This window comes from Biomphalaria glabrata, chromosome 6 (assembly GCF_947242115.1).
Source record: "Biomphalaria glabrata chromosome 6, xgBioGlab47.1, whole genome shotgun sequence".
In the NCBI taxonomy this organism is placed as follows: domain Eukaryota; kingdom Metazoa; phylum Mollusca; class Gastropoda; family Planorbidae; genus Biomphalaria; species Biomphalaria glabrata.
Genome location: NC_074716.1, coordinates 8,103,033 through 8,126,521, shown reverse-complemented (window position 1 = coordinate 8,126,521; position 23,489 = coordinate 8,103,033). Strand labels below are relative to the sequence as shown.

At 38.5% G+C, this 23,489-nt stretch overlaps 1 protein-coding gene across 4 annotated transcripts in view; it reads right to left on the bottom strand.

Moving 5' to 3' along the window:
* Window positions 1-23,489, bottom strand: part of LOC106079009 (uncharacterized) — a 33,382-nt gene that overhangs the window by 4,448 nt on the left and 5,445 nt on the right. The window contains exon 1 of one of the 4 annotated variants that reach the window (XM_013240120.2): window positions 22,631-22,812. The exons of 1 other annotated variant lie outside the window; for it this stretch is intronic. The gene's annotated coding sequence lies outside the window, so the exon portion shown is untranslated. 2 more of the 4 variants (XM_013240128.2, XM_013240113.2) reach the window with 2 other exon arrangements.

The following is a 23,489-nucleotide window of genomic DNA, read 5'->3' as shown; positions in this document are numbered from 1 at the left end:
TTTGTACCATTTGCCTTGCTGCAGCTTCAACATGCGACGCGTTCTCCCCCCTTCCCTTTGTACAAGCCTCTCATCCTCCCTTTTTTGCCTCCTCGTTTTGTCTTTATTGCAGATTTACTGCGGCCATCTCTTCTATTACAATCAACCAATCAAACAGCGAGGACTGAACATTATGACACACGATCATATCTTGACTGTAATCAGATACAGATATTCAGTTGGAAACGGTTTTCAAGCTAATAGTTCATAAACACTGAGAGCTATTAGACTGTTTTCTATTACGCGACAGACCCGCCCCCCCCCCCTCCCTTCCTTTCATCGACGCCTCAGTTCAGTTCCATTAAAAAAAAAAAATTCTAACAATGTCAAATAAGAATTCATAAGCGGATATTTGGCTTTTTTTTTCTTTCAATAAAATGGGTCCCGGCAAAAAAAAAAAGGGGGGGGGGGAGGGGAGCTATTTCATATCTACTGTTGGGAACAAAACTAAGGCAATAGACTACGTATATGAATGGGGGGGGGGGGGGGAGGCGGGTTGCCTAAATGACGTATTTTCCCCCATTTGATGAAGAGGGTTTGTTTGCTTTCACGCTAGTAAGCGTCGACAATTGCAATGGTTGGAACAGCCTCCTACGATTCATATCCACCCAAGGAGCCCTTGAAACTCTTGAAAACGCTATTATCAACGAAACAAACAACAGAACCGGCAGCCAGAGTTTTCACAACTGACTTTATCGCCTGCTTTGATGTCCTGGCAAGTTATCCCCCCTACCTCCTCGTTTGTTTGTTTTTTAAATCGAATATTTTTTTCTTTATTAGCTGCGCTGAAATCAGAAACCAATAAATTATGGGCTTTAAAAAATGAGGACCTAGAAAATATATAAGATTTTAACTCGACTAAAATGTAACTGCTGATTTTTTGGAAACAATTGTTGTTGTTGGTCAGTCTTTGATTTATTGTCGTATTTTGCAGCCCAATATAAATCTGTAATCTATCCTTATGAAACTTCGTGGCAGACGAAGGAGCAGCCATCAGAGTGTCCTCCCTTCGTCCTACCAAAGAAAAAAAAAAAAAAGTCTCCCTTACAAGACAGTATATCTTAAAATTATTTGCCGAGAGTCGTCTCGCCTTTCTTTTGATTTCTAATCAAGTCGTAAATATACTTGATGTGTCCAGAGCAATGTTGGGGAGTGGGGGGTATTCAACGTAGCTCTTAGACACAGTCGTGGCTGATGTAAACGATGCCGTTCGCGAGATTTGGCATTGTTTCACCAAATCATGGGCTCGGTTTTAAGACCCAGCTATATTTAACACTGAACAAACCTGTTTGACAGTTGAATAAAAAAATCTACTTTATGTGATGGCCACTATATCCCTAATACACGAAAAAACTGATAATTCAGCGCACGTTACCCCCTGGGGCCCGGGTTCAAGAATAAGATGGTGCTCCTCCCCCCGCATACACACAAACACAAAAAAAAAACAAGCACATGTAACAAGATATTTCAATATATCACCTTCAGCAGTAATAGTACATATGTATCCTAACAATCAGTGCTTGAAAGTAGGTCACATAATAGTAATGAACGACCACTTTTCATTGACACACCCCCCCCCACCCCCCACCCCCCCCCCGCGGGCCTCTATTAGTCATTAGCCACCGACTCAGCGGCATCCTTTCTATTTAAGTTAAACTTTATTCTGAATACAAGAAAACGAATGAGCCTCAAGACCAAACAAATAAATGCACGTACAATATAGATCAACTTTGTCCTTGGATTGATTAGAAACGAACAGTTCATTATTACAGATGGAAATCAACCTAGGACTTGGGTTATATTACAACGAGGCCAGTCAGTATTACCTAACGAAATCAGCTTAGAACTAGGTTTTACACGAGATCCGTTCAATATTACTCTACGAAGTCAACTGGGAACTAGGTTTTATTATGAGCATGTAGAACAAGGAAGTATGGTCCTGGGTCTTGTTACGATGTTTTGTTTAATGTTAACGTCTCATCTTAATCCGTTGATTATTGTACGTAGAAAGGTGAGATTCATTGTAAATATTCTGTTAAAGTTTGTATATCAACCTTGACCGTTTGTCTCAACATTGACCCAACTAGTTCCAGTGGATTTGATTCAGATCTGTAGAGTAATTAAACAATTTTTTTTTTTAAATATATGTCACGTGTTCATAGCAACGCTGCTGTATGGGAGAGATCTAGAGTGCATTTCATGTACAGGTTTTCAGCTTGCTATAATGATCACTTTGGTGCTAGGCTAGATTTACACTAGGCGTCAACACACACCCAATAAAGCAGTGAAAACAAGGTGGGACAGCACCCCCTCCCCGTTAACAATAATCCCATTTTGAAACCCCAGGTAGGCAATAGACGTTGGGGGAGGGGGGGGGGGTCTTATAAGCTGGAAGAAAAAAAAAAAGGGGGGAGTTAAAAAGTGAGGATTTCCTCAGTTCTGCATTGTACAAAGCTACTTGTTGAATCTAAATACCAGGATTAGTTAGTTCCAATGTTTAGCTCCCCTGAAAGGATTTTTTTTTTCTTCAGTAGCGAATGCAAACTGTGACAAATACCTGCACCGGTTCAACCTGAGAAGAGAGGGGGGGGGGGGGAATTATTCATTAACGCTTTGACTATACAAAGTATATAGCAGTAGCGGTACTTCAGAACCTCTTCTATTTTTCTAACTACAAATTGTATTATATGAATTCACCAATAATGTCAATTCCTTTACAGCTTTGTTTGTCATGCATACTCTCTAACGGAAAACGCTTGAATTGTTTACTCTTGAACCTTTACGCATACAGTCGTATACTCCTTAACCTTTACTGCTACTCCATTACAACATTCATTCATTCTTTTTTGGTAGAAAAAGTGCGCATAAGACACGTTGTCTATACAAATATTTGTATCTGGTCTCTTGGAGATTTTCGCGAGAAACTAGACAATGTCAAGGACGCTAAGATAGAACGTCACAGTTATAAACAAAATTTAAAAAAAAAGGACTGAGACATATATTGTAGCAAGATCTCAATGCGTGACAGTTGATCCTCGTATCAAATCTCCTATATTACTTCTAGTTTGTTGACCATTTTGGTATTGAAATAAGTTTTGAAGTGACAGAATCAAAGTCTAATGCTTTCCTTCTAACTGAGATTGTTGTGGGCTATACAGTGCAAGCAAATCATCATATACCCTTTAAAAAAAACAACTAGTTTAGCAACACTTCCTTTGTACACCGGATACACCAAAAAAGCAGGCGTTTAGTTTTTACGCCATGAATGAAAATCTCATGCCAACAAATATTGTGAAGATGTTAAAAACGAATAAACAGTTTGAGCTCCCGTTATGAAATAACAGTACGTGTCTCTATTGGTTCGCTTTTAAAGTTCCCTTAGTATGAATTCTGTCGAACTGCAATGCTATCTTGTCCCCCAAGTAAATAGAATCCTCATCATCATCTTTCCTTTTGTGTACCTCGTGGAACATGGGGCCTCAGTAGAAAAACACGCCACTCTCCTCGGTATGAAAACAGAATAGTAATTACATATATTTTTTTTACACGATTACGTGACGCGCAATCCATGGAGCCTGTGATGGGATGTGAACCGTGAGCTCTTCCCTGTGCTGATAACATGTCACTGCGACAAGACAGTCTCACGACAGTGTCAAGAGATAAACATCGAACATAAAGAGAAGCTCCATTTATCATAGCCTCATGACAGACAGGGTGCCAAGTGTAAGCCAAGAACGGACACCCCGGCGTGAACATTACACAATTTGCGCCGAAAACCCAAAAGATCGCGGCATGAGGCATGACCTTCGAGACCTCGTGATGGAAGACAACCTTGCATGATGTCCATTGCCGTCGAGGTGGTGTGTGTGGCCAATAACGTTCAGTAAGTGAACACAAGATTATCTCCCTTTTCCATCTATTCATGCAAATAAAGTGTCTGCCATTTAACAAGCGCAGTTGCCTTCTGTGAGGAAGCCTTTTAATTTTCTTCAGAAAAATTGTCAACTTTGCGGATTTTTTTTTTTAAACAACCTTTTTATTTCAAGGGCCAGATAAGAACTTTTCAGTACCCGAAGTTCAACCGCCTTAGCTTCCAAAATAAAGTGGTGTTGTTTTTAAAAGAAAACGCTTATATCCAATCACTCAGTCTGGTACAAATCTTGTACCCGTTAGTTCTCCAACTTGCCATTCTCGGATCAAGTTGAAACTTTGTCGATGACAACACGTGAATCAATATTTAAAAAAAATACCAATTAGGTAATTAAATAATTGTGTTTATACAGAAAAAGGGAGATAAAACGTGCAGCTTTAAATATGTCAGCAATTGTGCTGTTCTCTCCCTAATATAAGCTTTGCTTTTTTTTTAAGTACATATTTTTTTTGTATTTTGCTTGTTTTAGTATTTGAAGTTTTATTGTTGTTGTTTTTTTTACATTACTTTTCTATTTTGGGGCCTCACGTCTAACTCCAGCACTTCATCAACAAATTGATTCATATAGTCATTATAGTGTATTGACAATACAAAAGTACATTTAACATACTGATAGGGGACCCTGGTGGACCAAAAAAAAAAGGAAATTTAGGCCACGAGGCCCTCATCAGCTACAAACAAACGAAAAAGACAATTAATTGACAAAAGATTATCGGGTTGAGATTCAAACCTAGACAAAAATATTTCGGCATTAATGGTCCACTGCATCAGTGGATTAAAGATTTTCTGATAGGGAGAGAACAAACTGTAATAATAAATGGCTCTAAATCAACACCGATAACAGTAAACTCAGGTGTACCTCAAGGAACAGTCTTGGGTCCACTACTATTTTTAATTTACATAAATGATTTACCAAATTGCATTACTTCAGGAACAAAAGTCAGATTATTTGCAGACGATTGCATAATATATAGAACAATAAAAACAACACAAGACACAGATATTTTACAAAGAGAATTAGATGAATTACAGAAATGGGAATCAAATTGGAGCATGTCTTTCCACCCAGAAAAATGTCAGTTGTTAAGAGTAACAAAAAAACTAAAACAAATTAATTCCACTTATCTTATTCATGGCAAACCAGTAACACAGACTAAAAACGCAAAATACCTAGGTGTTATAATAAATGAAAAACTATCATGGAATCCACATATTGATGAAACTACAAAAAAATCAAACAAAGCATTAGGATTTATTAAAAGAAATTTCTATAAATCAAATAAGAACATAAAACTAAAATGTTATTTAACCTTGGTTAGGCCAATAATAGAATATGCATCCTCCGTTTGGGACCCCTCAACTCAAGAAAACATTAAGAAACTGGAACAGACACAAAATAGAGCAGTGAGATTCGTAACAAACGAATATTCACATTTGACTAGAGTAACACCTTTAGTAAAATCACTAAATTTAGAAAGCCTTCAGGACAGAAGGCTCAAAAGTAAAGTAGCAATCATACATAAAACACTGAACCATAATCTTCAAATACAAAAACAAAATTTAATAAAATACTCTGAAAGACACAAAGATAAAGGCACATTCCTCGTCCCATATGCTAGGACAAATTTGTACAAATACTCCTTCTTCCCTAGTGCTATTAGAGCATGGAATGGGTTGCCTGAGCTAGCCAGGAAAACCAGTGACTTGGCAGAATTTAAGTCATTGGTTAATATGCATGACTAAATGCATGACGCGTAGGACGTAATCATCTTCTTTTTTGAAGTAACGTCTGTATTATATAAGATAAGATAAGACAATCGCGTCGTGCATGTACCTTTAGTGAAGTTTAATGCCTACAAACTGTTAAGCATATTATGCACATGAAACTTGCTACGCCTAGACTTTGTCAATGAGTAAAGTAGCCCTTTCAGTCCTTGTGTTGATGACGTAAGCACGATCATGTGATGCGCAATCCATGGAGATTATGATGGGATGAAAACCTTTACAGACCTTGGTGTATAGCTGACAGTTGATGAGGGTTTCATAAGGCCAGCACAACGACCAACAGCTTTTCCCATTAGACTCAGGGGCGCCCGTAAAATCCCGAAATTAAAAAATCCAAGTCTTTACCAAGAATCGAACCTAGGACGCCTCGGTTCGGAACTACTCCACCACCACGCAGCCCGACATATACAATTGCTCACGTAATTATATACAAATAAAACTTAGCGGCAGAATATACAAGTCAGTCAGCGTTTGTTTTAATGTTACACAATAACGTCACAACGTCTAACACACAGAGATCATTTATGGCAGTTTTGGTTTTAAATAACTGTGTTGTTGTTTTGTGTGTGACCATGTTTGATGGCTGTAACCAAGGTCCCTTGTTTGAGCTTGCATCTAGTGAATGCACAGTACATGAACAATTGTGTGAACTGAATGATAGATAGTGAGTCACCAAGTTATTCAATAACAACAAATGTCTAGACAGGCTTGCATTATAAAAATAGTTTGATCTTGTTCTGGAGTGGGTTTTTTTTTTTAGTTGGGGGGGGGGGGGGAGAAGAGAAGAAAAAAAAAGGGGGGGGGGGGCATTTTAATGCTTTACTTTCCAGCTCAGTTTTTCAACATTCTAGCAGATCCATTGCTCTCGCAAAAAAAAAAAAGTGTGCACAGGGAAGGGAGGGGGGGTTCATGGCTTCCATGTCACGCGCTTTGTTGCTAAATCCTGTCTAAGAAACTCTTTAAATCAGAGCATTCACAAGCTACATAATGATTGATTTATGTTTTTTAAAGTCATGGCAAAAAGCGTGCCGGGGTGGAAGGGTATTGTTATGATTCTCTGCCACCCCTCCTTAACCCACTAATAGTCTATTCATATATATAATATGTATTTTATTTATTAACACTTCTTCGGCACACGGATAAGTTTACCTAGCTACATGGCACTACAATGTTAACATCACTATTCCCAATGACCACTGAAAGTCGTTCGACCAGCGAGAAATACCTTTGCTGTTACATAAAACTATTAAACTGTTTCAGTATATTATACGTAAGTCTAGGTTCAAATTTGAGACTTCTCCTTATTGTATTGGGAACAAGTAAATAAAAAGTTGTAAAGAGAAAAAACAAAGTTTCAGGTTCATAAACTTACCCCCCCCCCCACACACACACACACACACACACACTTTTGTTTTCTCGACTTCATTCTCTCAATGCCTAACACCTACGTCTAGTGCACTCTTCCTTAATCCTCGGACTCAAGGACATTCGCCTTATTATTATTTGTTCCCATTATAAAGTAACAAAATAGGCAAATTGAAGGTTTCGCTGGTGGTGAACTTCGGGATATCAAAAAGAGCGGTACGTCGCAGCACGAGACCAATAGCCTTTGTTGAGCCCTTCATGGAGACATGGGGAAAGTAGTTCCAGAGAACAGCAGTAGCAGACGACTGGTACGTGCCAGTAGGCAAGTTGGCAACAAGTGCTGCCAACCTCTCACACATATACAATGAACGAATAATGGATTCATCTAATAAACTTTTCCATGGCTTGCGGCTAAGCTTGCCTCGATCTGTCTGTGCACTGGGTACAAACGCATATCCTTACCTATCTCTTAGTCTATTGGACCGTTGGGGCACCATGCATGACTCGTCGACCGTCCCTCTCCATTCCTCCCTGTCTTTTGCCTTAGTTAGAACCTCCTTTAATGGCAGGCCCGTCCATTCCTTTATGTTGTCCTCCCATCGCTTTCCCTGTCTGACTCTTCTTCCTTTTCCTGTTCCCTGAAGGAAGGTCTATGCGAGCCCCGAAGATCTTGTAAAATTGCCATAGATTTTAAGCTTGCGTTTTTTCACGATAGTTAGCAGGTCATCATGGGGTCCAATCGCTGCAGTAACCCTGTCTCCAATCTCTTGGTTTGTGATGCGGTCCTTAAATGTGAACGCATATCGACTTCACCCCCCCCCCCCCCCCAAAAAAAAAAATATCGTGAGCAATAGTAATCCATTCCCAGAAGGTTTCAACCGGCGCGGCAAAAAACCGTCACTCCCCACATTTGGATTTCACGCCATCCTAGTTTCTATCCAGACGCGACGTAAATCACACACACACACACACACCCAGATCAACCTATCCCGTCACAATAAGACAAGACAACGGACTCGGTTGTCGCGATCATCTGGTCTCCTCACGTAACTCGATCTCCTGCACTTTCGGAGGTGTCATCTCCCGATAAGATGGAGCCTGTAAATGGCTTTTAAAACCTACATCGGATACATCTCCACCGACTATCTCCCGCTCTTTGTCTTGTGGGGCTGCTCTGTTTGCACAGTCAACTCTGCCAGAAGATTCTAATCGTGGACCACGTCGCATGCACTCTTTCAATGTGATCAAATCTGCATATTATTCGGTGGGCTCACCTTTGACAAAATGCTAATTTTATTATGTGCTTTATCTCTTGTAATTGTGTCTAAAAGTTCCAGCCCGCCCAAATATTGCCAATGTCTTTTTAAGAGCTATTGTGAATGGAAGTTTGACAACGGTGTAGACAGTTTCGGTTAAGTGTGGCACTAGGTTATTATAGCCGTCTTCAAGTCAGGGTAGGGAAATTTAAATATCTACCAAAACTATTGTCTATTGGGGAACGACTTCAAAACGAACGGTGCACTTTGCAGTCTAGAGCATAGTTTGAAAAGGATGATTTAAAAAAACACGATAGTGAAACATTTTCAAAACCTATATAACGGTCGAACTCGAGTTTTCGCAATGTGGCCAAAAAGGTGAGAATTTTGTTTTTTCTAAAAAAAAATCGTTGGAGCCGTTTTCCAAATAAAATGTATGTCTATGCATACATACATAGAAGAATTGCTCAGATTGGAGAATAGAATTCGTGTTACCCACTGGCCTATAAAAAAAAAAAAGTTGCAATTTTCTAATCTAGGACATAGAGTTTGAGAAGCAATGCCCAGGTAATAATTATTTCACTGGTAGACAGGCGAGCGTCAAGATTTAGATCTACACCAACCAATGAATCCAAAGGAAGGGATGGGTGACCTTGAGGGTTCAAGATAATAAAGGAAGTGTGGGTACCCACTCACACCCACCCTGTTCGGAGACCTCTTACCTACACCACAAGTCAATAGAAACTTATAGGTACATCGTTTTCTATCTTGTTTACAATAAAAACGAAACTCTGGACTTAAGCGGAGGTCAGGGGTCATGAACTGAGAACTTTCCACGACGAATAGACTACGTTAGGGTGTAACGCCCATTGTATGAAGACTTGCATTAGCAGCTTGCAGGCACACACACACACTTTCAGCAAATAATACTTACATAATTATAGACCTACATGCAACACACACATACACATATGAAATATACTTTATCCATGTTGGCTGATATAGACAAAGGGCAATAGAGAAAAGAAGCACTTTGAAAAATTAGTCCTAGCATATGGAATTAAAACACAGTTTTATCTTTGTGTCTGAGTATTTTAATAGGTTGCGTTTTTGTGTTTGTAAGTTATGGTTTGGTGTTTTAAGTATTATTGTTAATTAAGTACGTAGTCTTCTGTCCTAAAGGGTCTGTAAGTTTAGTGATTTTACTAATGACGTTACTCTAGTCAAATGTGAAAGCTCGCGGCTCTATTATGTGCCAGTTCTGTTTACTTGAGTTGAGGGGGTTCCCAAACGGATCATGCATATTTTAATATTGATTGAAACAACAACACCGGTTTTTTATGTTATTTTTGGTGTGGCACAACTTCACGCGGCCCTAAGAACCTGCTAGCTACAACTGGTGTCCCAAGCCTTGGCAGACCAGAACGCGACCAAGAACGCTGAATATCGACAGCCAGAACTGTATGTTCCTGACTATCTTACTTTCACAGAGGCCAGATCAGCCCACATTCACTGAACTACGCGAGGAGGTCCTAGATCTAATTATCGAGAGAAGAAAAAAAAAACTAAAAGAGAGAAATGCGTAGACTCGAAAAGAAAAAAAAAACCTAGAAGAGAGAACTGCGTAGACTCGAAAAGAAAAACGGAACAGTGAGAAAAACTGTTCTCTATTGTAAGTGGGATTAAGAGAGCTTACAGCTAGTCGCATACACACAAACGGACAAAAAGTGAGAACATTTCAGAGTCACACAAACACTTCAGAAACTACAAAACTTCTAACGCCATTAGCTCTTCTCATCGTTCGTACACTTCCGTCAGGGGCAATCAATCCTGAATCTTGTATTGCAGCACACAATAAAATTACTTCAACATTTTCTTTAAGTAAAAAAAAATAAAAAATTCTATCTTCACGTCAATGTTAATAGCTGTCATTGAAAAACGTTCCTCCTGATCCAACTGAAAAGATACATTCTTTAAAGGCTTAGCATTTCACTTTCAGTCACAATCGCTTACCACAGAGTCAGTTCTCTCTCTCTTGTATGTGAAAACAATTCAAACAGTGTTCCAAAAGGGCGCTTAAGAATAGTGATACATAAGATGTATTGATAGGAAGTCTGGGTCAATGCTCAGAAGTCTTCCAATAAGCAGATTTCTTTTAGTGGACTATAATAGTTTTAGGTCACACGTGCATGATTATTAATAGCGTCTGAGCAATAGAATATAATGAATAATGTCTCTGCAATGATATATGTAACAAGGTCTTAGCAGACTACTTGCTAAATGGTTTCCTGGTCATAAAGAATGTCCAGATTGATCAATCGTAAAAGGAAATATGAAAAGCCAAAAAAAAAAAAAGGGGGGTGGGGGCCAATCCATTAAGTATATAGGCCTAAAGGAAATGGGTGCGTAAAGCACCAGCTGGCAGCATTAACGCTAGAAGAAATTATAATGAGAGAGAGAGAGAGAGAGAGAGAGAAGGTGGGGTAACAGTAGACAGCACTTCGCTGTTCTTAAACATATATACACTTTAATTTTCACTTTTTTTTTTTACAATCACAAATTAAACACTAGCGTCTGGTGCTTGTGGTTCTCCCAAAACAACGTGTACAGAATCCAGCTATGGGTTTCAATGTGTCACCCATGGAACTATACCATGGAACCTAATAAGACGCGTCACTTGTTGCTAATAACAAAGAAAGTTTTGTGACACTATTATTTTACAACCCAGACAAATCTTTAAGTAGAGCCTGAAAAAAAAAATATACGTCCTAAGGCGCTAAAAAAATAACGAGATTTCCCAATACAATGATTCTAGCTCTTTCTAACTATATACTTAAGTCGAAAAAGTCTAAGAGGTGAAGGGGCTAATCGTCACTTCGTGCATATATATTTGTACAGTGGATGTATTCATTCATTTCATTGTCATTTTCTATAAAGTAGTGTGTGTACCTAGTTATTCTACGAATCAAGTTATGTCCCATTGAATTATTCAATAATCTGTGTCTCGTGTATCCTATTTCAACGGACTCGAATACTCGTAGCGTGTGTGTCACTCTTTCGACATCTAGAATCCCTTCAATTTGAAAAGGTACACGACACCAGCGTCACAGCATGCCGCAGTCCGCATGTAGCTGCTTGTTGGAGGAGGACTTGGCAGCGTCTTTAGACGAGTAACCAAACACAAAAATATTAAGAAGTGGATGAAAAAGCAATTTAAAAATTCAATATAGAACTAACGTTGAAGAACTGTGAAAGCCGCCATTTGCTTTGGTGTATCAATCATTTTTTTGAACAACTAACAAAAAAAGGCTTACTATGCTGGAAACAAAACAAAACAAAAAAAAAAAACAGAACCGATAGGTGAGTTTGGTAAAATGTCCATAGCTTTTGTTTTCCCAATTAGTCAAAATATATGATATCGATTCAGTTCAAAGTTCTATTCACTCCGACGTCATCAAATATGTCATCTGCAGTCAGAAGTAAAATACATTTTCAAAATAATTTTTTGGCAGAGAAGCATTGTTACCCCCTCCCCGGGCGCCGCTACATTTACTATTACCCAATTTTAGGTTATTTACCCAGGTTCTCAAATCACTTCTATAGGAAGTTGTCTAAATAGAAGAGACGTGTCAATTCAAATCGTTGCAATGTACAGTGTGAGGCGACCCCTTGAGGTGGGCTTATATCGTAATATCAAAAGTTGCCGCCATGAAAGTAACACGTTTTGCCGGAGATTTGCCGGAGCTTAAACTGCGCCAGGGACTGGGGTTTGGCAAGGTCCTACTTCCACCCCTCGTGTCCAAAGATCTATAATGAAATCAATCTCCCAGCGTGATAGAAGGAGGGTAACAAACACTTCGCACTAAAACGCTAAGAATAAAACTTGTGACAGATTCCCGGGGGAGATAACTTTAAATTTATGCGAACTCGCAGACGAGAACTCGGCGCTTCTTTTCCTTTACCTTCCACATAAGGGGCATGCAGCGTTATAGAGGGAGCCACTAACAAAATAGCTTACGCGTGACACTACTCGATATGGAGTTTCGGGGATTTTCTCGCCTTGGAAGAAAAGAGAGGGAGAGAGACCCACGTTAGTGATTCATAGACATTTATGTTTCAGGTCAATAAAAACTGTCACAACAGCAAAGACAACCATGATGTCTTCAGAAACTGGTTTCGTGTTCGAAATATGTATTTGTTAGTGTCCGTAAGTGTTTGTAATTTTTAGACCTAGTGTTCGTACATGATTGTAATTTTTAGATCTAGTGTTTGTACAAGTTTACGTTAAATCTAGTGTTTGTATGTGTTGGGTCTAGTGTTTGGCATCCTTAATTAAGAGGTAAGAGTCCCGTAAGGCCAGTCTCAATACTCTCATGCAAAGTCATTCAAAGTTAAATACATGTAACTGCATCAAGAGAAAAAAAAAAAAAAAGCCTGGTGCTTATTTAATGTGATCTCTAACACAAAGGAGCAAGAAAAATCAGTTGGCATGTTGTGGGTTTGTTTTTTTTACCGATAAGTGGTCAGGCACGGGTAAACATGGCGATGTCCAGTTTCCGGTTCAGAGTTCCCTCTAACCATGGTCACATTTCACAATATCCCATAATTGTCTGCAATCTAGCGATGTGATGCTGAATTGCATAAACAGCTTGTCTGCCTGTCAAGGGAGGGGGGTTTAAGTTCAAATCCCGATTCAAGTTGTGTTTGCAACGCGGCAAACCTGCCCCAGATAACCCCCCCTTCCCAAACCTGCCCCAGATATCCCCCTCCCCAACAAGTCCACACAGGAGGTAAGACCAGAGCACACTGATTGCTTATTGCACGTAGATCTCTATAAGCGGCACTCTAAACCACTCATCCATTGGGAGTGTCCTAACATGTACAGCACGCCAGCATGCTGGTTGAAGCCAGCTTCTTTCCATTCATGCTTTTAGTTTCACGCTTTAGGGAGAACTGGAACTCTCCGCAAGAACCATAACTCTACGCTGAACTTGTATGAGCAGTAATAAGTCTTTGACCAATTTACCTTGTTTCTTTTAATCACCGTATAAAGTCAAGACAACTCGAATGACGTGCTGCGAATGTGGTTTACAAAAAGATGGCAAGAAGAATTAGTCCGAATCACACATAGCACACGCGAACACAACTCTCCAACCCACACATGACACACTTCAAGCGAAAAGACAGCTCACCTTTAAAGATGTAATAAACACCCGCCTGGAGAAAGATACACAACACAGACACCTGATGTCACACACACACACACCTCAAGTACTTTCACAGTCTTCACCGTAGCTCCCCCTCACGGGTACAGCTACCGTTCTGAGCAGATGTTTGGCCCCGATAGTAGTTCACAGGCATAGGCGCGTCCCTGACACGAGTAAGATATTTGTCCCCAAACCTTTTGCTCTGGGAAATACATATTTTCAAGCTACCCAAAATGTCTTATCATTTATCTTCTTGTTACAAAATCGCACATTATTTAAGCGGTATTTTTATTTTGAATACCAAACTGCATTCGATTGTGGCCACATTAACAAACTGTTAGGACACGCCTACTAATGTATACAATGGGAGGAGAGAGAAAAAAAAACAGTGTAGTAGGTTAAGAGGGGAAAAAAAAGGGGGGGGGGCAGCTCGCTCGTCTGCAGCTGCTACTCACTTTTGGAAATGCTACCTCAGCACACCTTTTGTTGTGCCCTGCCCTGCTCCCCACTCGCGCGAAGGTGAACGGGAACTCCCGATACAAACAAAGAGGCGAGGCGAATTGAAAAGGGGAAGTCTAATTTTAGAAAGGAAGCAAGACTTCTAAAAAAAAAAAAAATTGTCTGTGAGCATGAAACTGGAATCTCGCTACATCTACATATATTGGAAAGGGGGCTGAGCAGGATGGTGTAGTTTTGTGTGATTTGCAAACATACAAATCCAAACTGAAATAATTTATTAAAAAAATTGAAATCGAATATTTAACTTAGTGCCAAATCGTTTGTTTACATAGAGAAGAAAGGCAAGCGATGTAGAGACAGGAAGTGCGCTAAAAGGGATGGGGATAGAATAAAAAGATTTCCATCAAGCCGAGTATTTGACACAAACAACTTTCTGCTAGCCCCTCTATGAAAAGTGAAACAGGGGATGAATAACTTGTAAGTGATCGCTTGCGAAGTTTTCTCCCCTTGCCCAAATTTCTAGAACACTTCACGCTGTATGATCAAACGTTAGAACCCCCCCCCCCTTTTTCCCCCAAAACCGCATTTTTTTCCTTAATATTTGAGCTTCTTTATCATTTTAAAAATATACTTATTTCATGCCGATGAAAGTTAAATTGAAAGAAGCTACTGGTAGCGTACGTAGATATACAAATGTCAGTGAAAGTCCGCCCAAGCACCGCCCCCTTTTTTTCTTATTCGAGATTTCCATGATGAGTTCATAATAGTTGGTTAGCCTTGGGTACGTCTGTCCAGTACAATCTTACTATAATAATATAACTAATCCATTATTGGGTTCGTCTGTCCAGTACAATCTTACTATAATAATACAGCTAATCCATTACTGGGTTCGTCTGTCCAGTACAATCTTACTATAATAATACAGCTAATCCATTACTGGGTTCGTCTGTCCAGTACAATCTTACTATAATAATACAGCTAATCCATTACTGGGTTCGTCTGTCCAGTACAATCTTACTATAATAATACAGCTAATCCATTACTGGGTTCGTCTGTCCAGTACAATCTTACTATAATAATACAGCTAATCCATTACTGGGTTCGTCTGTCCAGTACAATCTTACTATAATAACACAACTAATCCATTACTGGGTTCGTCTGTCCAGTACAATCTTACTATAATAATATAACTAATCCATTATTGGGTTCGTCTGTCCAGTACAATCTTACTATAATAATACAGCTAATCCATTACTGGGTTCGTCTGTCCAGTACAATCTTACTATAATAATATAACTAATCCATTATTGGGTTCGTCTGTCCAGTACAATCTTACTATAATAATACAGCTAATCCATTACTGGGTTCGTCTGTCCAGTACAATCTTACTATAATAATACAGCTAATCCATTACTGGGTTCGTCTGTCCAGTACAATCTTACTATAATAACACAACTAATCCATTACTGGGTTCGTCTGTCCAGTACAATCTTACTATAATAATATAACTAATCCATTATTGGGTTCGTCTGTCCAGTACAATCTTACTATAATAATATAACTAATCCATTACTGGGTTCGTCTGTCCAGTACAATCTTACTATAATAATACAGCTAATCCATTACTGGGTTCGTCTGTCCAGTACAATCTTACTATAATAACACAACTAATCCATTACTGGGTTCGTCTGTCCAGTACAATCTTACTATAATAATATAACTAATCCATTATTGGGTTCGTCTGTCCAGTACAATCTTACTATAATAATACAGCTAATCCATTACTGGGTTCGTCTGTCCAGTACAATCTTACTATAATAATACAGCTAATCCATTACTGGGTTCGTCTGTCCAGTACAATCTTACTATAATAACACAACTAATCCATTACTGGGTTCGTCTGTCCAGTACAATCTTACTATAATAATATAACTAATCCATTATTGGGTTCGTCTGTCCAGTACAATCTTACTATAATAATACAGCTAATCCATTACTGGGTTCGTCTGTCCAGTACAATCTTACTATAATAATATAACTAATCCATTATTGGGTTCGTCTGTCCAGTACAATCTTACTATAATAATACAGCTAATCCATTACTGGGTTCGTCTGTCCAGTACAATCTTACTATAATAATACAGCTAATCCATTACTGGGTTCGTCTGTCCAGTACAATCTTACTATAATAACACAACTAATCCATTACTGGGTTCGTCTGTCCAGTACAATCTTACTATAATAATATAACTAATCCATTATTGGGTTCGTCTGTCCAGTACAATCTTACTATAATAATATAACTAATCCATTATTGGGTTCGTCTGTCCAGTACAATCTTACTATAATAATACAGCTAATCCATTACTGGGTTCGTCTGTCCAGTACAATCTTACTATAATAACACAACTAATCCATTACTGGGTTCGTCTGTCCAGTACAATCTTACTATAATAATATAACTAATCCATTATTGGGTTCGTCTGTCCAGTACAGTCTTACTATAATAATATAACTAATCCATTACTGGGTTCGTCTGTCCAGTACAATCTTACTATAATAATATAACTAATCCATTATTGGGTTCGTCTGTCCAGTACAGTCTTACTATAATAATATAACTAATCCATTATTGGGTTCGTCTGTCCAGTACATTCTTACTATAATAATATAACTAATCCATTATTGGGTTCGTCTGTCCAGTACAATCTTACTATAATAACACAACTAATCCATCATCTTCTCTCCACTCCAGACACATGAGTCCAAAGTATTCCACTGGTGGTACAAACAAGAGAAGACTCATGTTACCCGTGCATAGCGATGTGAAATACAAGAAATTAATATACTTGAGCAGGGCAGGCACCACAACAGCAAATGTTGTGAACACTGAACTATATACATGGAGACCTAGATTGACATAATATGCAAGCCAACCGGCCCGCTACGGGTGTCATTTTTATTTTTTTTACATCCACGAAGACGGTGTCGGAGCTTCTTCCTAGACCAAAGACCCGAGTGTCTGTTTACACTTCGGCACAACCAGAAGACATGCCATGACGATCACAGGTTATTAGATCTATATTTAATGCCATTCTTTTCAAACACTTCGACACCCCCCCCCTATATTTTTTCCCTTTTATGTTAATTATGGAGCCCCATATGGTCTTCCCCTATAAACAGGAGGCGTTTCCTTTTTCTATGACAGGAGATGTCACGCAGAAGAAGCTACCTAAGAAAATGGATTAGACAGATTTCACGCAACAATTTGAAAAGCGGATTCTCTCCAGCTCTTCTCAGTAACGTCCAGTATTTTTATGTCCGTGTCTCTCGAGGGGGCACCTGCCACTAAAAGTGATAACACTTTCGAAATTCCTAACATCTAACTGCCCTGCCTATCGGGCTTGACACGATGCCACAGCAGCCCTAAGAATGTCCTACACACACACCACCACCGCCCCACCTAACTTGTCTAAGCCACTTTAAAAAAAAAAAAAAAAAAAGCTTAGCTTTAGAGATAGAGACGGTCAGTTGTGCGCAACATCTTATTATCATCGGGCCCCCAGATAGAAGAGCCCACTGTGACGCACTGCTGTGGAGCGGAGGAATGTGTCATACGGGGAGGTTTTCCTGAGAATTAGCCTCTGGGGGAGAGGGAGTATTGGGAATTACAATAATTACAGTAGCGAGTCTAGCTAAGAAGGAGGACTCAATGATGCAATCAGGGGGTTGTCACTCTGGTGAAACGATTGAAACAAATTAGCCACTAATTTTAAGCAACGGTTCAGTCCCCCTGACATGGATAGCGTTGGAACGATCAAATAGGGTTTTGCACACTTATATATAGAGCTCTATTCTTTTACGTGAAAAAAAAAATTTCTATCAAGCTCATATTTTATCTTGAAAACACTATGCTATTAAGTGTATTAAAAGTAAGGTAAAGTTTCCCCTTTCAGATCTTGCGATCTATGGGGCAGATGATGTTAAGGTTAAGGTCATCTGTTTCGATGTGGCTAGCACAACGACCAACCACCTTTACTTTCCCCCAACTAAAGTCAGGTATCCATTAGAGTTGCGTGGATAAAGAGGTGCCCTTAAAATCCCAGTCTTCACCGAGATTCGAACCCAGGACCTCAAGTTCGGAAGCCAAGCGCTTAACCACTCAGCCACTGCGCCCCACGCTAAGTGTATTATCAGAAGCTAAAACACCGTGTTGCACTCCTTCCCAATACTGAACTCGCTAACTTTTTTTTTTAGGGCCTATCCCTAGCAAGGTTTGGTCTTTGCGGGTAAAAGTGTACACATAGGTTGTTTTTTTTTTTTTTTGTGGCAGACGATTAGCGAGAGTATCATGACCAAAACAACGATCGCATTTTATTGGTCCATTACCATTCAGTCTTAATGTTAATAATATATTTTTAAAAAACGCAATGAAGAACTCTAAAAGTGTGATACATTTTCAATGACTTATGGGTTTGAGGCTATCATCACCATTGATTACTGCCCAGCTACGTCCCTGGTTTTTTACTCCGATCTTGTAACTTGTTGTAGGCTGTAGACGATTAAGGCGAAGTCTGTGAATCAATGAAATCTTGAAAAGGGAGGGGGGGGGCTGCGAGATATAAACCGTTAGCCCTGTGTGTTTTCAATAGCTCTCTACCCATCTCTTGCTTTACACTCGTCTTGTTCTCTCCCCCCCCCCCACTTTTTTTTTTGTTCCGATCTGTGCAAAGCCACTTCTTTCTGTCAGTGTCACATATTGAATTCAAAGCGAGGATTGACAAGCCTCAACAAAAACTTTAGGAGGAGGAGGAGGCAGAAATGGCTCAAAATGACTAGATACATGACATAGAAATGTTAGCCCAGAGATCCAACCGAACGAGCACTGTCTAGACTGGAACATACACAACAAAATGTGAGCTGGATACAATGACAAGAGGTAAGCTTACTCTTAGAGCTCAAGGCTACATATTCTTAATAAGTTATAAGCAACAAAACAAGTCTCCGAGAAAAAAAAAACAATAATAATGACAAGAATGTATTTTAAAAAGACCACTAAATCTTCAATTTACATTCTTATTGTCCTGCTTAGCGGGTATCTATTATGTAGATTCAAGTATCTAACTCACTTCCCATAAGCTCAGACAAGCCACGTGACAAACACTAAGACCGCACTTGTTCCAAAGTGATTTAGATTAGTTTGCCTTTGAAACTATTTTTAGTCTTGAACATAACGCCTCTGGGCATACATTGGGTTCGTTAACAACGCTACATGCATTTAAGTATTATTTTATATTGTCACTATTATTATGAACTAATTACGCGAAACGGGCAATGAAGTTGTCACTTTCTCATCTAGTGTTCTGTAAACTAATAAAAGTATCTCCAACATGCCTTTAAATAAGTGTAGATTCAACATATTGTATCAGTCAATTGAGTCTTTTTATTCTACGCTTATCATGTTATCAAGCGTCTGTTAATCTACGCTTATCAAGTTATCCTAATTATTAATATTACGCAGAGGCATAGCAAACCGCATTCTCTCTGCTTTGGTCTCCAAATACATACATGATGTCCCAGCATGCAACAAGTACATGTCTTCAAAAAGCCTGAAAGAAACGGAAATGCGATGAAGTCTTTGGATGGCCGGCGCCGAATTCTCGAAAGAAGGTTCCTTCTCCACGACAAACCAATATTGATTATTGAAAAGTGAAAAGCAAAATTGTTTAAACATTTCGCTGAATTGGAACCTTGGCTTGTGATCTCAAGTTGCTTGCGTTTTGTTTTAATGCGCGGCAAGCAAACACAAACATGCGCATACCGAGAGTCAAGAGGAAATAGTTCATCAGTCCTATTGACAAAAATGGATTGGTTCTCGAGAGATTTGCACGGCATCATTGAGCCGTCATGAGTGTCAGTAACGGAGGGCCATTGATTGCCGTAATCTACAAGCGTGCCACCTTGCTCCGCGGGCCATGTGATGCAACGCCACCGATTAGGACCATTCGCGTGGACGTTACTGACACCGACGATTAGCATGTCAGTCGACTGGCAGCCCGCTGCAAAGAAGCCAAACCACCCGTTGTAGTGTTTCTTCTGAATCATATAGGTAGAAGAGTACCATAAGGTATTTGTCGTATTCATAGTTATTGTTACGCTCAGTAATTTGATCCCGATGAAAAGGATGAACAGTTAAAAATAAGAAAATTTCAAAACCCATTCCACGAATCAATCAAACTTTCGTTCTGATGACTATTTTAAAAAAGTCTTGAGCTGTAAACAGATATATTGTTAAGATGGGCCAAGAGTTTGCTATGAAATATGTTATCACTATTTGTATTAAGAATCTTTTTTTCTCCGAAGAAAAAAAAATGTAGCTTAAATCTAGATATGTAAAAAAAAATTAATTAATAAAATATTCAAGACCAAAGCAACCATTTATCAGTATTAAGAAGTCACGTGGTCATGTAGTGCCAAAACCTTGGCCCGTGCCCTTTGATATTCGCTCCTTGATATCCAAGCCCCTATGCTACTAATTTATTTGAGCTCGTCTCCAAACAACTACCCATCTGGCACTGCTCCATGCCAAGTGTTAAAACACCATTAGAATCATATTTAGCATGTGGTTTTCGTGCATTTCTGATCAGCTTATAAATCTAGCAAGCCCGTCTTATTGTTGTTTCAAGGCAAAGAAATTCTCAATAAAGAAAACGTGTTTCTTAACAATAACACACATTGATTACACTGTTAACTATTCTGTTCACGATTTTTTCTAATTGTAACTCTATATCTTCCTCTTTTTTTTGTTTCTATACATAGTCCTCTTCTGCTAAAGCATTGCTAACGACCATGCTATTTTATTGTAACGATGGTGTTGTGGAAACAACACGATCAACTTTAATTCACAAGCTGCTTATACTATCAGCTGTATGTCAGATCAACATTTCCTGGGAGTCCCGAGTGCCTATTAGCCTATTAGGTATATCCGGCCCTGAGCACATGTAAAAAAAATGAATTTCTACCTTCCTTATAGTCTAATCAATAAAGACCTACAGACTACTTTAAAGTGCTGATTACATAGTGCAAGTGCCGATACCGCAAGCATTGCGTTTAAATGTCGGTTGTAAGAATGTTAAGAGACTCTGCATTCATTATGAATGACGCCGTACGTGACGCGATGCATAGATCGATTGGAACTTACTATGAACGCATCTTAGACTTCAGGTGAGATTGGATCTCAAATAAATGTGCAAGGCCTGAATCACTCGGTCACTCAACTGTTTATTTTTAACAGAGCATGCCAAGTACCACTACTCAAATTTCTTCCTTCTATATAGTCTAGTCAATATAGACCTACAGACTACTTAAAAGTGTCAATTACATAGTTAATATTTAAAACCGTGGACTCTCGTGGTAGTGATGAATACGGTGTATGCACACATTTTTTTTTAAATAGTCAGTTCCTTTACGAGTCTATAAAAAGCTTTTAAAAAAAAGTGCATAGGCCTACATTTGTAAACTTCACAAAGTTCTCCAATGGTTCGATTTTATTGATTTAGATAGAAATCTAGATATAGATGTGATCTCATTCTCTCACAAAATTTATAATTTAAATAATCGATTTAAGAGATCTAGATCTATCTAGTCTACTCATTCTTCCCTAATGCCCTAAGCCTGATTTCATTAGAGAATGAAACGGGTTGCCTGAATAAGCTATAAAAACCAACGATTTAGCAGAGCTTTTAAAAGTCATTGGTTAACATGCACGACTAGTATAGATATGCTTTACAAGCTACATAGTACATCTAGATAGTAGAGTCTACTAATCTAGATCTAGAATTTAGAGTTAGATCAAGATACCCAAATAGAGCTATATCTAAATAGTAAATATCTATAGTCTATTGACGATCTAGACATCTAGAGTCATCTATAATTCTATAAATCTAGAATAATCAAGATTGACTAGATCTAGAATATCTAGAATCTAGATCTACTTAGACATTAGAGCCTAGATAAAGATCTACTAAATTATAAATATAAATAAATAATCAAAGATCTAATTTAATCATATTAATCATAATATTGATCTAGATAGTACTAGTAACTAGCACTAATAGTAGTATAGATTTATTTATATTATTGTTATGATTATCTAGAGTCTATATTAATAGAGTCTAGTATAATAATATAATTATACTATACTATAATATAGATCTATACTCTATACTCTAACTCTAGTCTCTAGACTAGAGTCTAGTCTAGTGTTGCAAATACAGTACTCAGTAGCCTGAGTAGGACTAGAATCTAGGTCTAGAACTAAGAATATGAATACTAATACTAATAGTCTTAGTCTAGACCTAGATCTAGAATATAGTAAATTATCCTAGATATTGAAATCTAGATTCTAGATCTAGATCTAGTCATGCCATGGCATGGAAAAAGTCATTAACTAGTCAAATCTAGTGACTAGATCTAGATCTAGACTAGACACTAGATCTAGAATGTCTAGAATCTAGACTAGACACTAGTACAGGCCAAAATTTAAAAAAATGCATTAAAATTAAAACAAATATGTTTTCAACACTCACTTTTAGAACAACTGAACAATCCAAAAACATGTGAATTTTTGCTCAACCTTATAGATCTAAACTAGATCTATAGCAAGCATGTGCAGTGACCTCCTAGACTATGTGCTTGGAGTTGTGCTTCTCCACCCGGCTAAAAAAAATGCTGCTAGGTCAAGCGAAGTTTACACACGAAGTAAAGGAATCTGGGTCAACCCATTGATTTTCAAGGGGAAGGCAACTGCCATAATTCCCACGGCAGGCTTGGGGGCGGGGCTACAACGCGTGGCGCCCCACAGCGAATTAACATTTGGCTTTATGTCACAGATGTAGCAATAAATTTGTCATTGTGAATTTGTTACGTATACTAAATAATCTACTGTCAACATTCGTTTCTATCAAGTCTAGTAAGATGTATTGCAACAAGTCAACATTTCTTTCCAATTTTATTTCTTAATAACAGCGTTCTAAAATGTTACTTTATATTCACAATGATACCATTGAAACCATGAGAGAGTGAGTGGAGACTAGATCTAAATAAATATATTAATCTGTGCCAGATAGCACATTATTAAAATATACAAATATTTATAGCTTTTTTTTCTAATCAAAGCATTGATCGGTATCTCGACATATTAAACTTTCTCATTCCTTTTTTTTTTAAATATATTTTGTTTTAAAATGTAGCACTGCACCCCCACCTCCATTCTCTTGTTTTCTCGGTGCAATAGATCTATATGCGAATTAGTAAGCAGTGGCGTAGCTAAGGATTTGGGGGCCCAGGGCGCTTGACCTCTTTAAGGGCCCCTGCATTTTGACCTTCGACATCATGACATGAAACTATGGCGTAATATTTAATATAAAAACAAATTTCGGACACTCA